We start from the raw sequence: 17,167 nt of genomic DNA, 5'->3' as shown, positions 1-17,167 counted from the left end.
AATGATTTTACTGTTCGCCATATCGAGTAACTTCATACTGCTGTGGTCACCATATGCAATAAATTTCTTATATTATCGAATTGCAGGAATTGATCCCAGATCTTACAATGACAGTTTGTATGTATTTGAAAGATGTGGAGTAATGCTACTAAATCTGAGTTGCAGCACAAATACGTTTATTTATGGAGTAACTCAGTCGAAGTTCAGAGAACAGTTCATTAACGCTGTAAAATACCCACTGATTTCAATCAGCAGAGTCTTTTATTTTACAATGAATTCATGGCAATCCACAAGACAGTAATATATACAACTGTTTTCCTGAGTAGAGCATTGAATAGTAAATATCTATTAGCTGATTGATATTAAAAGTATTTGCGTTAAATTACGAACAGGCAGTGTGACCTTTCCTTCATTTGGATGTTATTTTATTTTAGTATTGCCATAATATTGAGACAAGATTTTTAATGTTGTCTTGAATTAAGCGTCATGAATAATTTGCTCAAGAAAGCTAGAGCATTGTGCCATCCACCGATGTGAAGGAAATACTCAAGAAATCAGAGGAAGAACTGAATTAGAGAGATTGCATTCTATCAACCTGTTACCACCGAATGTAACCATAAGGCCAATCGTCAGTGTTGGTGTTGTCTTTCAAATAAATAGAGTAAATAAAAAAAAAAAAAAAAAAAAAAAAAGAAAAAAAAAAAAAAAAAAAAAAAAAAAAAAAAAAAAAAAAAAGAAAAAAAAAAAAAAAAAAAAAAAAAAAAAGAAAAAAAAAAAAAAAAAAAAAAAATCTCGATTGCCAGTTCATCTTTATTTAATTTCTCATTTAATGTGGTAGTCTTTCAGCGAAAGATAAGTTTGCAACTCTGCATGTTTGGTTCTAACAATGAAAAAGAAATCTAAGGAAACGAGAAACTATAGGTACTGGTCACATATAAAAAGCGTTGCAAGTATAATTCCATCGATCACATTGCCATCACATTATAGTCCTCAGACACCGAGGCGAGTTTCATTCTATGTCACATCCATAGCTCGAAGTAACTGTTTCTATCACTTCCATCTTGGGGGTTTGTTGGTCTTACCCTTGATTATTCACATAAGTGAGCTTAAATATTCTTTGCATCAAATGACCCCATCTGATCGAGAACCGAAGTTTTCTGACACATATTTTCACTTTAAATGACTAGCAGCAGGATAACATGTTTCAAACAGTTCTGAATTAACTCTTCTCTGTTGGAAAATCTGTTCCACATTTCCCATTCATGAGATTTTGTCACGTTAACTGTTAATTAAAGGCTAACATTCCAACAACACTTGAAGTTGCGTAAAGTTTCTAATCCAATTTATGAAACGACTCGTGTTAAGCTGTGCTTCAGTGCATTAGGAGACTCCACCTTGATCTCATTTTCATTTAATTGCATCGTATTCACTGGGCTCCTCTTTCTGGGCTGGAACATAAGCGTTGAAGAAAGAGACTGCTGAGTCCAGAGCCTCGTCACTTTCATCCACTTTGGTTTGTGGCAGAAAACCATATGTTATTTATGTATCTTTTAAGACAGATAACAGCATATTACCTATACTGGGATGGTATCTTGCAAACATTAAAAACCACACAAGGACCGACCTTGTGTGCAATCGACAGGAACCACTGTAGTCGTTCACCATACCTCTTCCAACAGCAATTTCCAAACTCAACCGTCTACCGTTATTAGGACAACCACAGCACATGCACAGGACTACGTCCCCTTGCAAATTCCCTGCAAAGCCACACACAATCCTGACTTGCAATTACATCAGCATTTCTTTCTCGTGTTTGAATCCAACGGCTTGATCTGCCCTTCTCATAGCATTGCATTTCAGGAAATTTACTCCCATTGTGGTCCAGACCTGTGTGGCCGTGGGTGGGGTTGATGGAGCTGCTGATTGGTGGGGTAATTACAAAATGACAGGCGATGGGGGTGGGGGGAAGGAGATTTGACTGGAGGAAGGAGATTTGACTGGAAGTTGACAGGGAGGAAATGAGAGGGGCTGAGACACAGGAGGCTGAGTGGGAGGACAGAAGTTCACAAGGAGGGTGTGGTTTGATATGGGAGACAGAGAAAGGGAGGAGGTAAACCACGCAGTGCAGAGAGTGTGGCATGGGTTGGGGTTATCACAGAGTGGGAACCTCACGTAGGAAATTTATGAAATGAGGCTTTTCAGGGGCAAGTCCTGTCTCTTTCTCTCTCTCTCTCTTTCTTGTTCTCTCTCTCACTGCGATTTCCATCGTTTTCTGTCTCCATTTCTCCTCCTGGATTCTCTGTCTCTCCTTCGCTTTTACTGGTGTTATAAGTCATTCTCTCTCTCCCTCCTTGTCTGTCCCACTTCGTCTCTAGCTCATCTTCCTGTTCATTTTATTGTTGGATAAATATTTATAACAAGTAGATGTATTTGCCCTTGTCGTGACGAAAATAAATATATGCTGTTGGAGTTCTGGGCTGCAGTCGTTCAGATAAATTGTATACACGTTAGACACACGTGTCATGATTAGTCAAATAGTGCAGTTCAATGATCAGCACAAACTGAGTGGTGGTAAACCAGAAAATGCTTGATTTGAAAACCACAGTACAGCTTCGCCTGAGGCCCAGTGCAGATTGTACCTAGTAGGGAGACAAAACGGCTGGAAATGAACCTCCCAACTCAGAACCTGAAACTGAGCTACAAATCTTCTCAAAACTCGCTAACCACAGTACAAGTCTAACTTGTTTGTAAGTGCTTTGAATTACTGTAGAGTGGAGACAAAGCAATTGAGCAACATTTGGAACTATAATAAAATGCAAGTTGGCATGCACTGTAATTTTTTTGCAAGTTAATCAAATGTTCAATCTTGTTATTATGCACGTGTGCAAGATAAATTTACATTTGAGCCATTTTAAAGTTTGTGACACAGAAGATGTCTCTGACTCATTTCCAGGACTAATTCCCTCAGTGAGTCACCTCTACGCTGTGGACTGAGGCGGACACTTCCTGACGTATATGCAGCATCGAATAGGAGCAATGCATGTTGGACTTTCTCTTCAGGTGGTTCGAACCAGAATCAAAAATGATCGGACAGTTCTATCTGATTTGACATTCTCGCTGACCTCCGTGTTCAATGGGTGTTGTGCCAAATTGGCTGCAGAGCAACAACAACTGTGACCATTTCGTTCTTTTTGATAATATTGTTAAGATTTTCAAATGAGATTGTTTTCATAATGTGCCAAACAATCAATAGAAGCGAGTCTTTCAGGGAATTGGCATTCTGTGTGGGCAGTGAGCTTTGTGACATTAGTGAGATAAAATCTAATTTGTACCTGCACTGACTTGTTACTGTGGCTTGAGAGAAGCGATGGATCGTCAATGGTTAGTGCGATGCTCACCAGGGGTTGTAAGGTTTTTTCAATCCCCTATCAGCTGTTAGGAACAGAGGCTCCTGTGGTGCAATCTCAACCATTGGATTTGAGGATTTTAGGTTCATTTCGCTCCTAATCCTGGAGTATAGGATGATTGGAAAACGTTGATTTAACTTGTAACCAATAAACCCATAAATTATGACATTCCTTCCTAATGGGGGTCCGATGACTGTTGTGGTTACTTCAGTACCTTTGGGGAGGAGCGATGAGGGCTCAAATCCCTTCTACACTAGAGATGTGTAATTATAGGCTGACTTGAAATATTGAGAAACAACCTCTCCTCCATGAAATTGCCCCCTTCTTAATCCTCAACTCAGATGGAGTCTCAGGAATCTCAGAGTAAACCATTTTAACTGAGACCTCTATATATGCAGTTATTTCATGTTCTCAGCTATAAAGAGAGGTCTATGATACCTCAGTTTAAAAACAATGTAGGAAAAACATATACATTTGCACTCTTAATACAATCAGAATCAGACTGATAACGACCAAAGCTGTCTCTTTGGGCATGACAATTATCCAGGGAAGGCTTCCTAGGAATATTCAGAAAAGACAGGGTTCCAAGAATATGACTTGATAATGACATGAAATTTATCTGAATGAAAATACGCCTTCCTAATTACTGACATAAAACTGTGTCGTTAAACTTGCTCTCTTTTTGAAATGTGAGATGGCCTAGCGATCCTGAGATTGTAAATAATCTGTTGGAGACATGTTTTGAAGTCCCAGTTAAATTGTGGGTGGAATTCAAATGTAAATATTATATTCGGGATTCAAATGCGGTGTCAGTAATGCTGAACATAACAACCAAGGCAGACTGATGGAGCAAAGGAACATTGAAGTCACGGGAATGAAACCTGCAGTCACAACCCAGTCTTGCCAAGATGTGGTTTCAGACCTACAGAAATAGGTTTAACTCGTCTTACCTCTGAAATATACCAATAGAGGTCAGTCCTTTCTCTTCAATGGGCTAAGTTCAGCTAGGAGTGGGGTAACAAGTGCTGATGCATGACAAGGGACTGGATTGATTAGGAGTAGAATAACTAGACTTCAGAAGGTGATGAAAGGATGAAAGGAATGGGACCCCATAAATTCTGACAGAACGAGACAGGGAAAATGTAAGAAAGATATTACTGATGACCAGGAGAGTCCAGAAGCGTGGGGGTGGGGGGGGGGGGGAGGGGGAGAGGATGGTCGGGGGTGGGGGGGTCATCCATTTAAGGTATGGGGTAAGTTACTTAGGACTGAAATGAAGAAATATGTCTTTACCCAGAGAGAAGTGAGCCTGTGGAATTTCTGGCAGAGAAGTGTTTGAGACCAGAACATTGGATGGGTTTAAGAAGGAGTTAGATATAGTTGTTCGGGTTAAAGGGATCAACTGGCAGGTGTAGAAAGTGTGAGGGGGCTGAGTAACTTCTACTTTTTCTCTTGGAGGATAGGCAATCTTTGGAATACTCTTCCTCGGAAAGCAATCGATGTGGACCATTGAATAAATTGCAGCATTTGGTAAATGTTTGCTCAACAACATAGACATGGTCTCTGGGATGGATAGGCAGAAAACTGGAGTTCAATCCAGAACCTGAGCAAACATAGCGTGATTAAATAGTATAGGAGAGTTGATGGACAAAGTGGCCGACTCCAACTCTAATTCATGAAAGCTACTGAACACCAACCAGGACCATGGCCTGTCAGGTTGAGAGGAGAACAAAGAGAAGAAAATTAACACAGTTTTTCCAGTCATTTTAATGTCACAAAAAAGTTCTCCCATGTCATATGAATTAATTTAAATCACATCTGATAAAAGTGACAATTATCGCATTCAGATTTCAGATTAGACTTTGAAATAGGCAATATACTTGCCTTAACATTAAACCGACAGAAAGCAGAGGAGGCCAAAGCATTGAATAGTTTCGTGAAGAAGGTAGATATAGTTCTCCCAGTTCATGGGATCAGAGAATATGGGGAGAAAGCAGGAACCAGGGACTAAGTTGGAGGGCCGAAGAGCCCGTATTGTGCTATAATGTTCTTTGTTTTATGCTCATATTGAATGATGGAGTAAACTAGAAGGGCTGAATTGCTCGCTTCTGCTTCTCATTTCTATGCTTATTGATTACCATGATAGTGACCAATCAGGGCTGTACACAGGCATATCTGCCTCAGAGAAATGGAATAATATCTCTCAACCTGTTGATTAGAACATGTCAACATTGAATTTGATAACAGATTAAAAAAACGCCTTGGATAAAATCTTGGCTTGATATGCATCGTGGAAAAGAGATTATGATTTTGTGACTTTGTTGACTTTGTGACAGAAAAAGCTGTCTTCAATAACTACATGTCAGAGCATTCAGAGATGTATCTGTTGAATGTAGCTGGTACCTGCTGACACTAACACCATGCTCGTTCTCAGCCACACATGAGGTTATCCTTTTGAATCCAGTGAGATGAGTCGGTGTCAGAGAGTTCTAATACCTGGTTGTTATTCAGTATCCGTGAATGGACTTGAATATCTGCAATGTTATCTGTGACCTTTCTTGTTAGTTCATTGTGATGCCTACTGGGAGACTGGCTCCAATTCTCCAGGTACTAATTAGTGTATTCTTCGAATTGTTGCAGTTCGGAGCAGATACTATGATGGAGTTCACTATGAATGGAACAACAGTGTTCAAATGATGAAGCTTTTAATCATGCAGTTGTAATATTTATGTTGAAGATCTCTCTTTATTGATTAAAAACAAGAGTTTTCAGATTAAGTTGAAGAATCCTTGCAGTGTGGTGTTATGAAAGTGCAGAGGTAATGTACCTTTAAAAGAATTGAAAAGCTAGCAAGGACAAAATATGGAGAGTACTAAACAAGGTAAGAATGTAACACTTGTCCGAAACAGCTGGCAACAGATGGGTTGCCATGAAACAAAAACAACTTCAAGGTTAGTAAAACAGTTTAAATTATGCCCTAAGAACCAAAATCCAATCAAATTTGACTTTATTGTACTGATCATGTTAAAACCAATGAAACAATCCGATGTTTTGGGGTATAAAACCGGACATTTTGAAAAGTTAGGAGGAGGACTGCCATAAGACCAAAATATGTAGGCTGCGAGTTGGACACCTCCCCGAGAGATACCTGTCTGTGGAGGGAGTGCTCACAGCAGAAAAGCAAACCAACATGGAAAGAATCGACAGAGGAAAATCTACTAAGGAGATTCGAAAAAGCTGACTGGTTATTAAATGTGAACATTTGTCTTTGTAAATCTTAATTGAGATTTTTTACCCGACTAGTGTTGTAGAGTGGAGGTAAAGATATGTTTAATAGAAATGATTTGCAATTAGTTTTTGCTTTTTATATTCTCAGTTGGACTTAACTAATAAAGTTGTCAATTTTTACTGCATATTGTGACCTCTGGGATAATTCTTTGTATCTTGAAATTTAACAGATTAGAGCACGGGGTGAATCTTTTCCGTGTTGCTGGTTTAAATTAGCAGAGGGGTTTAACCCATGTCGAAACAGTTAGGGGGCTTGTCTGTGATTTGAACAGGTTTGGACAGATTTGAATAGTTTTGGGGTACAAGGTACAAAAAAACTTCAGTATATTTAAAAACGTGCAGGTTCCTGCCCTAGATCTTTGAATAAAACATAGGTGAGGCATTTTGTTTAATTTCAGTGACTTGTGGTTAATTAAATTAAAAGTGAGAGAAATGGTTCTTAACATTGCTAAAGAGGTTCTGGGATTTGAATGTGATTTTCCAATTTTCCAAGAAAGTTTAGACGGTAGGTAAAAGGCCATATGTTTAGAATTAACAAAGTTAGATTTGGGTTTAAGCAAGGACAAATGTAAAGCTGAATATAAAAGGGAGTTACTCAAACACTTAGGGGTATCTGAGAAACAGACAAGTACAATAGAGGCAGAAAAACTAAGTTTCAATTGAGGAAAATGAGGTCGAAGATTAGAAAAAAAGGAAAGAGAGGAAACAGAGAGGGAGAGATGGAAAAGAGAAAGAGAGAGGGTTCGTTGGTGAGCAAAGAGAGAAAGAGAAGAAAGGGAGAGGGGGGGAGAAAAAAAGTGAGAGAAGATTATTAGCTGAGCAGAGACAGAGAAAAGAAAGGGAGAGATGGAGAGAGAGAGGAAAAAGAGAGACAGTGTTCTTAGCTGAGCAAAAAGAGGGAGAACTTGAACTTCAGAAGTTTGGACTTGGTCAGCAAAGTCGTTAACAGAATGGAGATTAAAACTGATTGCTTTGATGTATACAATTATGCCAAACCTCTGCCACATTTTGATGAGAAAGATGTTGAAGCATTCTTTATTTCATTTGAAAAATGGCTAGACAGGTGGCGTTGTCCGAAGATTTATGACTAATGCTAAAAAGTCAAACAGGTTACTTTAAGTGTTTATGAGCTGGTGCCAGAAGTGTATAGACAGCGGTTCACAACCCCAAAGATGGAACCAGGTCAGACTTATGTTGAGTTCAAAAGAATTAAACATAGCCATTTTGACAGATTAGAGAGTGCTTTAAATATAGATAGGACCTACGAGGCTCTAAGAGAGATTATTCTGCTGCACGAGTTTGAAACGTCACTTCCAGAGATGATAAGATTTCACTCCTATGTCACTAACATAGATGGCAACTTTAAAAGGTTTTGAAAAGTACTGGTGCAGTTAAATCTGGTGCAGTGGTTAATATTGTTTTCAAATGTTCACCTGCCTCCAGGCATTGTTCTGTACATCCAAACTTTGTATTCTTCTTCAGCCAAAAATAGAAAGTCCTGAAAATGGTACCAATGTAACACTTGGCCGAAAGAACTAGCAGCAGCTGGGTTGCCACGAAACAAAAAAAGCAACTTCAAATTCGTCCAATCAGTCTAAATTATGTCTCAAGATACCAAAATCCAATCAAATTTGAATTTAGAATTTTGATAACATTAAAACTCATGAAACGATCTGATATTTTGGGGAATAAAACCAGACATTTTGAACATTTAGGAAGAGAACTGCCATGACACCAACAAATGCAGGCTGCGAGTTGGAGAGCTGTCTGAGAGATGCCTATCTGTGAAAAGAGTTTACACAGGAGAACATCAAAGCTGATTGGTGAGAATGTATAGAGGAAAATCTGAAAAAGAGGTTTGGAAAAGCTGATAGGTTTTGAAACGCAAATTATTTTTTGTAAATCTTAATCAAGATTCTTTGTCAGAATAATATTGCTGAGTGGGAGGTAAAAGATAGGATTACCAGAAATGAGTTGTAAATAGTTGTTGGTTTTAATATTCTCAGTTGGAATTAAAGAATTAAATTGTTAAATTTTAGTTTAAATTATAACCTTTGGGATAGTTCTTTGTCTCTTGAATTTTAGCAGATTACAACACGGGGTGAATCTTTTCAGTTTTGCCGCTTTAAATTAGAAGAAGAGTTTCCCCCATGTCATAACAGTAGCAAGATGCTATTTGGCTCAACAATTCTGCACAAACCGTCTGAAAAGCATCTCACCCAGTCGCATTCGCTCATCCTATCCCATACCTCTCATTTCCAATGGCTACTCACATTGTCTGCGCATCTATCGACACTACAGGGGAAGTTCGTTTTGCCAAGTTACCTAACCTACACATCTCCAGCAAGAAACAAAACTCACGTTGAAATGGGGAGAATGTGCAAACTCCACACAGTTACCCAAATCTGGGCTCAAACCCAGCTCCATGGCAATGCGATACAACAGTGCCAACTACAGAACTGCCGTGTCATCCTATTCATTGATAAGAATGAATTTACGGAGGTTATGAACGAGAAATATCGCGGATAATTTCAGATCCATGTTGATCTGTTGAGAACGACATCAGCTTTAGAAGCTAATGGAGCACTGGAAGACCTCCCCAGCTAACCTGACACAGAATATCATCTTTGCACAATTTTCTGATGCCGGTGGAAATTACAGACAATGGAAGGAAAAGCCATTCACGCCTCAGAATCTCTTTTGATAACCAAATAGGTCATGCCTGTTTAGCATTTGAATGTTGATTCCACAATGACATCATGAGTAAGCTAACTTGAAAAAAAAAATGGATTCTGTCAATTTTGATTTGTTCCCTTTCCTCGGTGTGTTTAACTCTACTGAAATGAAAGGGTAAAGCTATGAGCAACCAGAATGGTTGAGTCAAATGGAGGGCAGATACTTGCACTGTGTCTACAGCCATCATGAACTCAGTGGCTGGAAACTGTTGAGAACCTCGTGGAATGCAAGCTTGACATTTTTACATATTGTATTGACCATGCAGCAAAGTGAAATTGATGGATTTCTGTTTTTTTTTCAAGAGGAATATTTTGTTATGCACATATTTCATGAATCAAGTGCATCTTTGGAAAGTAATACCAATCTCAGAAGAAGCGATGATTGACCCAAGTGTCTTAGTTTTGGAATAAACTGCAGTAATTACATCTCAGGATATTTAAGAAGCAATCAACGCTGAAAGGCAGCAAGACCTGAACATCCAAGTTTGAGCTGACAGTTGGCAGGAAACAATTGCACCACACAAATCCCAGGGAATGAGCATCACTGATCAGAGACAATCTAACCACTGTTTATTATCATTGCATTACCATAATTAAATTGCCCACTCTTAACATTCACGGTGTTAACATTAACTGGAAATTCAACTGGATTTGCCATTTAACTACAGAGGCTACATTGTCGGTCAACAGGCTGCAGCGAGTAACTCACTCCTGACTTGCCAAATCCCATGCATGATCTACAAGGCATATGTGGTATCATGAAATACTCTCCATTTGCCTGGGTGAGTGCAGTTTCAACAGCTCTCAAGAGGCTCGACACCACCCAGAACAAAGCAGATCACTTGATTGGCAACACATCCACAGACATGCACTCCCTCTGCCACCGATGCTCAGTAGCATCAGTATGTACCTTCTACAAGATGCACTGCAGAAATTCACCAAATGCCTTCCAAACATATGGCCAATTCCATCTAGAAAGACAGCAGAGTAATTCATGGAAACAATACTGCATGCAAGTTTCCTACAACCTCCCCATTATCCTGATTTCAGAGTGTATGACCATTCCTTCACTGTCGCTGACTTAAAGATCGAGAAATCACTCCCAAATGGGATTCAAAGTTTACTTACAGCACATGGAGTACAGTAGTTCAAGGAGGTAGCTCACCACTGCGATCTCAAGTGCAACAAACCTGAGCGCTAAAATCTGATGGCCCAGTCAGCGATACCCTCAACCCAGAAACAAATTAAAACTAACATTAGAATGTACCTGTTGAATTCTGCCGAAAGTTAATGGTACTAAGTCATTCTCGTTCACTACCTGCAGACAATCAGCTCTTCAGATCCATTTAGTTCAGTCAGTGTTAGAGAGCTCTGAATTAGGGAATTATTCTCCAACCAGGAATAGACGATCACATCTGAAGTATTACCTGTGATGGTTTTCATGCTGATGTTCCATGTGATGTTTGCTGGGGATTGGCTATGCCTGTGCAGATGCAATAAGCCTAATTCTTGCAATTGATGCAGTTTAGACCAAATATATAAAAAGCGTTCATCTGAAGAAAAGGAGCAGATTCACTTTGTGATGATTGCAAGCATCCACATGTCATGTGTCGACGGTGGAGTGTATTCCATTTAATTAACTCGGGGAGTCAATTAAGTTATTTATGGCAACAATTTCAATATTAAGTGACAATAACAGCGGTGTTCACCATTAATAGAGTGCTATTGTTAAAAAAAAAATCAGTATTCTGTGATATCAGGTCTGCTATAACCGGTTCTCTCACTATTCTTGAACATGATCCTAAACACGTTTTATGAATACCTCATTTCGGCTATAATTTCCCATCTGACGTTAGCAGCTTATATATGAAATTCTCTATGATTATCGTCATAGATTTCTGGCAAGCTCTCAGGTTTATTGAATTATGCTCTAACCTAACATGTTCTTACAGTTCAGTGGATTATAGATGAATATCGCAAGTAGTGTTTGCGCCTTTATAATTTCTCATATTTAACCAAAATTAGTTTTCACATTTTGAGTTCCTGAATATGGGTCATCTCTCTCTATTTTGCTAATCTCACGAATGGATAAGAAAGCCAACCCCCTTTCCCACTTTTTTTTCCACAGTCCTGTCATTCCTAAATGTATTGAATGAACCCTTCATGATTCATACCCCAACTTCAGCGATCGTGGAGCCACGTCTCTGTTTAAGGTTACCAGATCATACTGATTCATTTATCCTCAGGATCTCATGTCATCTGCTTTGTTCAGACACTATCTTCCATCAGATACAGAAACTTCAGCTTCGCCCCTTTGTCGTATTTATATATTCTAATCTTAACTGCCAATTTATTCTTAGGTTTGTTTCCTTCGTATAACAGTCTATTTATTATTTCCCACATTGGCATCATCATCTTTGGCTCATCTCACTGTTTGATTTGGTATATTGTCCCAAGTTTGATACTTTCTCTCACCCCCCACCCCCCACCCCCCCCCCCCCCACCCCATTCTGGTTTGAATCATCAATATTTTACTCACACTGATCAAGAACAGTAGCCCCAAAAAGGTTCAGGAGTCTGTCCCATGGGTACCCATTTCACTTTCAGTATTTGTGGTGACATTGCCCTGGGAACTGGAATACATCTCTCTCCCACCAGTCTTTATATTGAAACAAGAGCTATTAAAATGTCATGGAACAGAATAAACCATTTAGCCCATCATATCGACAACAGATCTCCAGTTGAGCAATACGACCTTGAGCAATACTCCTGCCTTTCCCCTATGAACCTGTGTGCTGCTTCCACAAAATAATCATCTAACTTCAGCTTGAAGCCTTCAGTTACACTTGCTGATCACGTGTTGTTAATGCGTGAGATTAGATTTGGGAGCAAAAGCACCAATATCATCTCATCACCCAACGGGAATGCACGTGAACTAATTGATAAGAAATTTTTGGTGAATGGTTGGTCGATGTCCAGAGAGACGGCCTTTTGCTGCAAGAGTCACCATGACGGATTGACGTGTTACAGACATTTCTCTAACACCATCTTACATACCCTGTCTGACCACCAAAATGGGAGGTTCAAACCCAGTTTGGAAATGATCACTTTTCCAGGCAAAGAGAACAAACCTAAAACTATACACTGATCGGGTGGGTGATTAAGCAGAAAAGCAGATACCTGCATTGCATGTCCAGTCTAAGATTTTCTTATCTGGTTGCCACTCCAATGGCCACTGTAATTTTTTTCAAATTCCTGCTTTTTTTTATTGAAGTCTCAGTCTTTGTCTGAATAGGTATTAGACCCGGCCCATGTATTTATTTCAGCTCACAATCACAAGTTGAAAGACTGTGGCTGACTGAACAGTTTTTTTTCCGACAATGAATTGCTCAGCAACTGCGATTTGTGGTGAGGAAATGAAAAAAAAAAGCAGAATCAGACATCCCAAACTCTATATTTGGGAGGGATGTACAAACGATGGTAAATAAATGCATGGCTGCATTTTCTTCTTAATCTCTGTTACAGTCTACGATTCCTCAGATTGACTGATTTATTAAGAGCACACTTGTGCACCACTGTTTGTTTTCCCCCCACACTGTTCTCCCTTTTTGGTACTGATTGTTTATTTACAGTGTTGGTCATTCAATATCCTTGGTTAGGAGGTAAAATTTGATGTGGACTGAAATTGCCTCACCGGCACCATGTGTTAATTAGCATGAAAAATAAACAGGGTGTGAGGATAATTATTTTCTTCTGACAGCATTAATTATACCACAATATGTTTCCTCTATCCAGAATATCTCACTCGATAATGCAGATTTCATTTCTTTGCCTTGTCAGCACCATATTAACATTGAATTAATCTTTCCAAAGGCTGTTTTGAAAGTTGGAATGCCCTTTGCACATTGAACTGAGGTTTGAAGTAGTCTCTGTGTCTGCATTGAAGATGTTACCAATCAAATGGATTTCCATTGACCAGGAATTGACGAGACTAGCTTATGAAGATTTTTGCGGCCAGCACAGTTCAGAGACTAGGAATGTACAGCAAGCAAGGGGAAGCTCAGGAAGTGATTCATGACCTCCGTCTTGAGATATTTATATTGTTGATAAGCCACAGGTGAGGTGCCAGAGGCCTGGGTGTTCTCCAATGTAGTTAATTTTTTAAGAAACATCATAAACGACAAGCCAGGGAATTACAGACTGGTGAGACTGACATCGGTTGTGATCAATTTGTTGGAAGGGATTCTGAGGCAAGGACTGAATAGAAAGAGTTAACAATGGCTTTGCGTGTGGAAAATCGTGTCTCATGAACTTGGTTGAGCTTTTGACGAAATGACATAGCGCTCGATGAAGGCACAGTGGTACACATTGTCTATATGGACTTTGACAAGGTTGTGCATATAGATCTGTTAGCAAGATTAGACCATATGGAATCCAGGGAGAGCCAGCCAATTGGATGCAAAATTGGCTTGAAGGTGGGAGACAGAGGGTGATATTGAAGGTTTTTTTTCGAAATGGAAGACTGTAAACAACGGCGTGCCACCAGGATCAGTGCTGGGAAACTGCTTCCCAACCCATGACTTCCGACATTGTGAAGAGAGGAGTGGCAAATACATGGCGACAGCAACTCCTGCAAGTTCCTCTTGAAGCCACACACTGTTCAGACTTGGAAGGAGGTCACTGCTGAAGCAAAGGCGCTTGGCCAAAATATTGAGAGCGCCTTCATAACGTCACTAGTCTCAGCACCAGGCACAACCACTATCCAGGAAGGCTGGTTGCACACTCTACTTGCAAGGAAATCATGAATATTCAGCAAATATTCGTCCAGCAATGACCACATTGTGTGCATGAATTTAAAAAAAAACTGTACAGGCCCTGAAATGACTGCAACATCTCCTAGGGAAAGGCAGGTATAGTATTACAGTCTTGCTGTTGGTAATCTTCACTCTGAAGTAATGCTGTCCTTCATCTCACTTCCGGACCTGATTTAGAAACAGTGAAAATTGTTTCTTTGTCAGGTTCTCCCTCAATTATTTCTGCCTTTATATTAAGGGTCCACACCATCTCGATCTCTGGAACTGTCGGCAATGCTAATCCCTTCGTTTCACAGTATAGAACCTCCATTTGAACAGAAAACAAACGGATTTTTGCCACAGGCAGAAAAGTCAAATGTGCACGACATCTCCAAACTTGATCTCGTCATTGCTGATAGAAAACAGGGAAACGTCAGAGACCATCAGGAACTATGGACTGGTGAATAAGAAAAATGGGTTAGATTTCCAGTGAACTCTGTAATGGGAACCAAATTAAACTATTCCATGAAATGACAGTGAAATACTGTCTATTAAATCTTCAGACTGCCGATATTACCAGATTCCAAGAACAAATGCATTCTCAAATTATCATCAGAAATCTACAAATTACAATAAAAATATCATTTGAAGAAGCTAATATGAATATTTCTGTTTTGTTGAGTCTTTTGAAAAGTTGCTCTGGATTCCAACGCATAGTTTCGATAAACTCTCGGACAGAATTTCTACTAGGGAGCCCTCCCGTACAAATTCGGTGCTCCTCTCTTACGAGAAACAGCTGATTGTCTTACCACTAACTGCAGTAAGAGGGTCGGACCCAAGCATGATGGCAGGAATTGATGGAGAACAATCCAGTTTGATTGGCATAACATTTCTCGTGAGAAAATGGCTGCCTGAATGACAGAAAAAAAGTAATATCTGGACTTTTTTTCTAGAAAGTCTCTGGACCATCAAAGGAGGCAAGGCGACTTTGCATGTTGACCAGGAACAAATTTCAAAACCCGTCCAGTGCCATTTGCTTTAAATGTAAAAGTGTAGAGCGAAATTTAGAGGCTCTACTGCTGTTGGACCTGAGTGATAACTTCTTCACACAGATGCTGATGCATATGTCGAACAAACTGCCAGATGACATGATGGAGAGGCTGGCACAACTGCAAAACTGAAAAGGCACCTGGATTGGTGTATGATTAGGACTGGTCTAGAGGTATATGGGCCATCATATTGGACTAGGTTAGATTGGGATATCTGGTGGGCAGGGATGGAATCAACAAAAAGTCTATTTTTGAGCTGTAAAATTCTATTACTCTATCACTTCGGCAATCCATTGCTCAAACGTATTGTCTTTTATTGGGTCACGATGGCTATGTAACTAATCTTTGGTGTTTTCCTACGAACTCTCCGATCTGAACAATTCGAATGCAACAGGGATTTAATATCTCAGTGTAATGTATTATCCCAAACAAATCTGAAATAACAATGATGCAACTTTAATATTCCCCTTGGAATCCACTAGATTATAAAAGAGTTTCTGAACACATTAATACTATGTTCAATTCAAAGGTTTTGGATTCATCACCCAGGAACAGAACCTTCATAATAAAATGCTGGAATCATTTACCATTTTTGTTAAAGTATATTACATCACTATTGCTGCTATTGGTGTCCCTGGTAAGTGTTTCTTAAAACCATTCATTCATGGGATGTGGGTATCGCTGGCTAGGCCAGCATTGGTGGTCAAGATGGAACGTTTAAGAGTCAGCTACATTAGTGTGGATTTGGAATCACATGTCAGACAGACAGGGAAGGGTAGCAATTACCTTCCCAAAAGGCATGTGTGAACCAAATGGATTCTTCCCAAGGATCAACAACGTTTTAATTGTCTAAAAATTGTTTAACTCTTAATGCCAGATTTTGTAAATGACACTCACTAACACATTGCCAGGACTAAGTATGTTTTTCTCGTTTTCAACATTATTAGTGATTCCAAATGTATTTTCCAGAAATGTGGATGCATGTGACGTCCTAAATTTTGAAAGGCAAATCAGGACAGAACTCATAGACTTAATGGTAAAGTCCTGAAGTGTGTTGCCGAACAAGGAGACCTTGAGTTACAATTTCATGATTCCTTTTAAGCAGAGTTGCAAGTGGATAGCATAGCGAAGAAGGCTTTGGGTACACTTGTCTTTATAGGTCAATACATTGAGCATAGGAATTGGGAGGTCATGTAGGATCCTGTACAGGATATTAGTTACACCACTTTTTCAATAGTATGTGTCATTCTGGTCTTCTTGCAATAGAAAAAGTGTTGTTAAACTTGGAAAATGCAGACACGATTTACAAGTATATCTCTAGATTTCAAGAATGTGACCTAGACGGAGAGGCTGAACAGATTGGTTCTATTTCCTTGAAGCGTCGGAGCTGAGGGCGATGGATGGTGTGAATAGTTAAAGTCTTTTTCTCAAGGTAAGGGAGTCCAAAACTGAGATGTATACGTTCCAGGTGAGAGGGGAAAGACTTAAAAGCGACCAATGGAGCAACATTTTCATGCAAAGAATGGTGTGTGTATGGATTGAGCTGTCAGACGAAGTGTGGAGACTAGTGCAATTATAACATTTAAAAGGCATTTGAATAAGCACATGAATAGAAAGGATTTAGAAGATATCGGACAATTGCTGGCAAATGGGACTAGAATAATTTAGGAAATCTCATCAGCATTAGTGAGTTCGAGTGCATGTTTACATTTGTACATCTTTATGACTCTAAGTGACTAAAATTTATTGTTAGGAACTGGGAGTGAGGAATAGACAGTTAGTTGCATACATACAGAGGGCGAACAATTTAAAAGAACATGTTCAAATTTCTCAGTTGACAGAATTTTCCTTTTTGGTCTTATGTTCAGGGCAGACTTTGTGGAACTGCAGTATCA

Source organism: Chiloscyllium punctatum, chromosome 34 (genome assembly GCF_047496795.1).
Source record: "Chiloscyllium punctatum isolate Juve2018m chromosome 34, sChiPun1.3, whole genome shotgun sequence".
NCBI classification, from domain to species: Eukaryota; Metazoa; Chordata; class Chondrichthyes; order Orectolobiformes; family Hemiscylliidae; genus Chiloscyllium; species Chiloscyllium punctatum.
Note: the sequence above shows the minus strand (reverse complement) of the source record.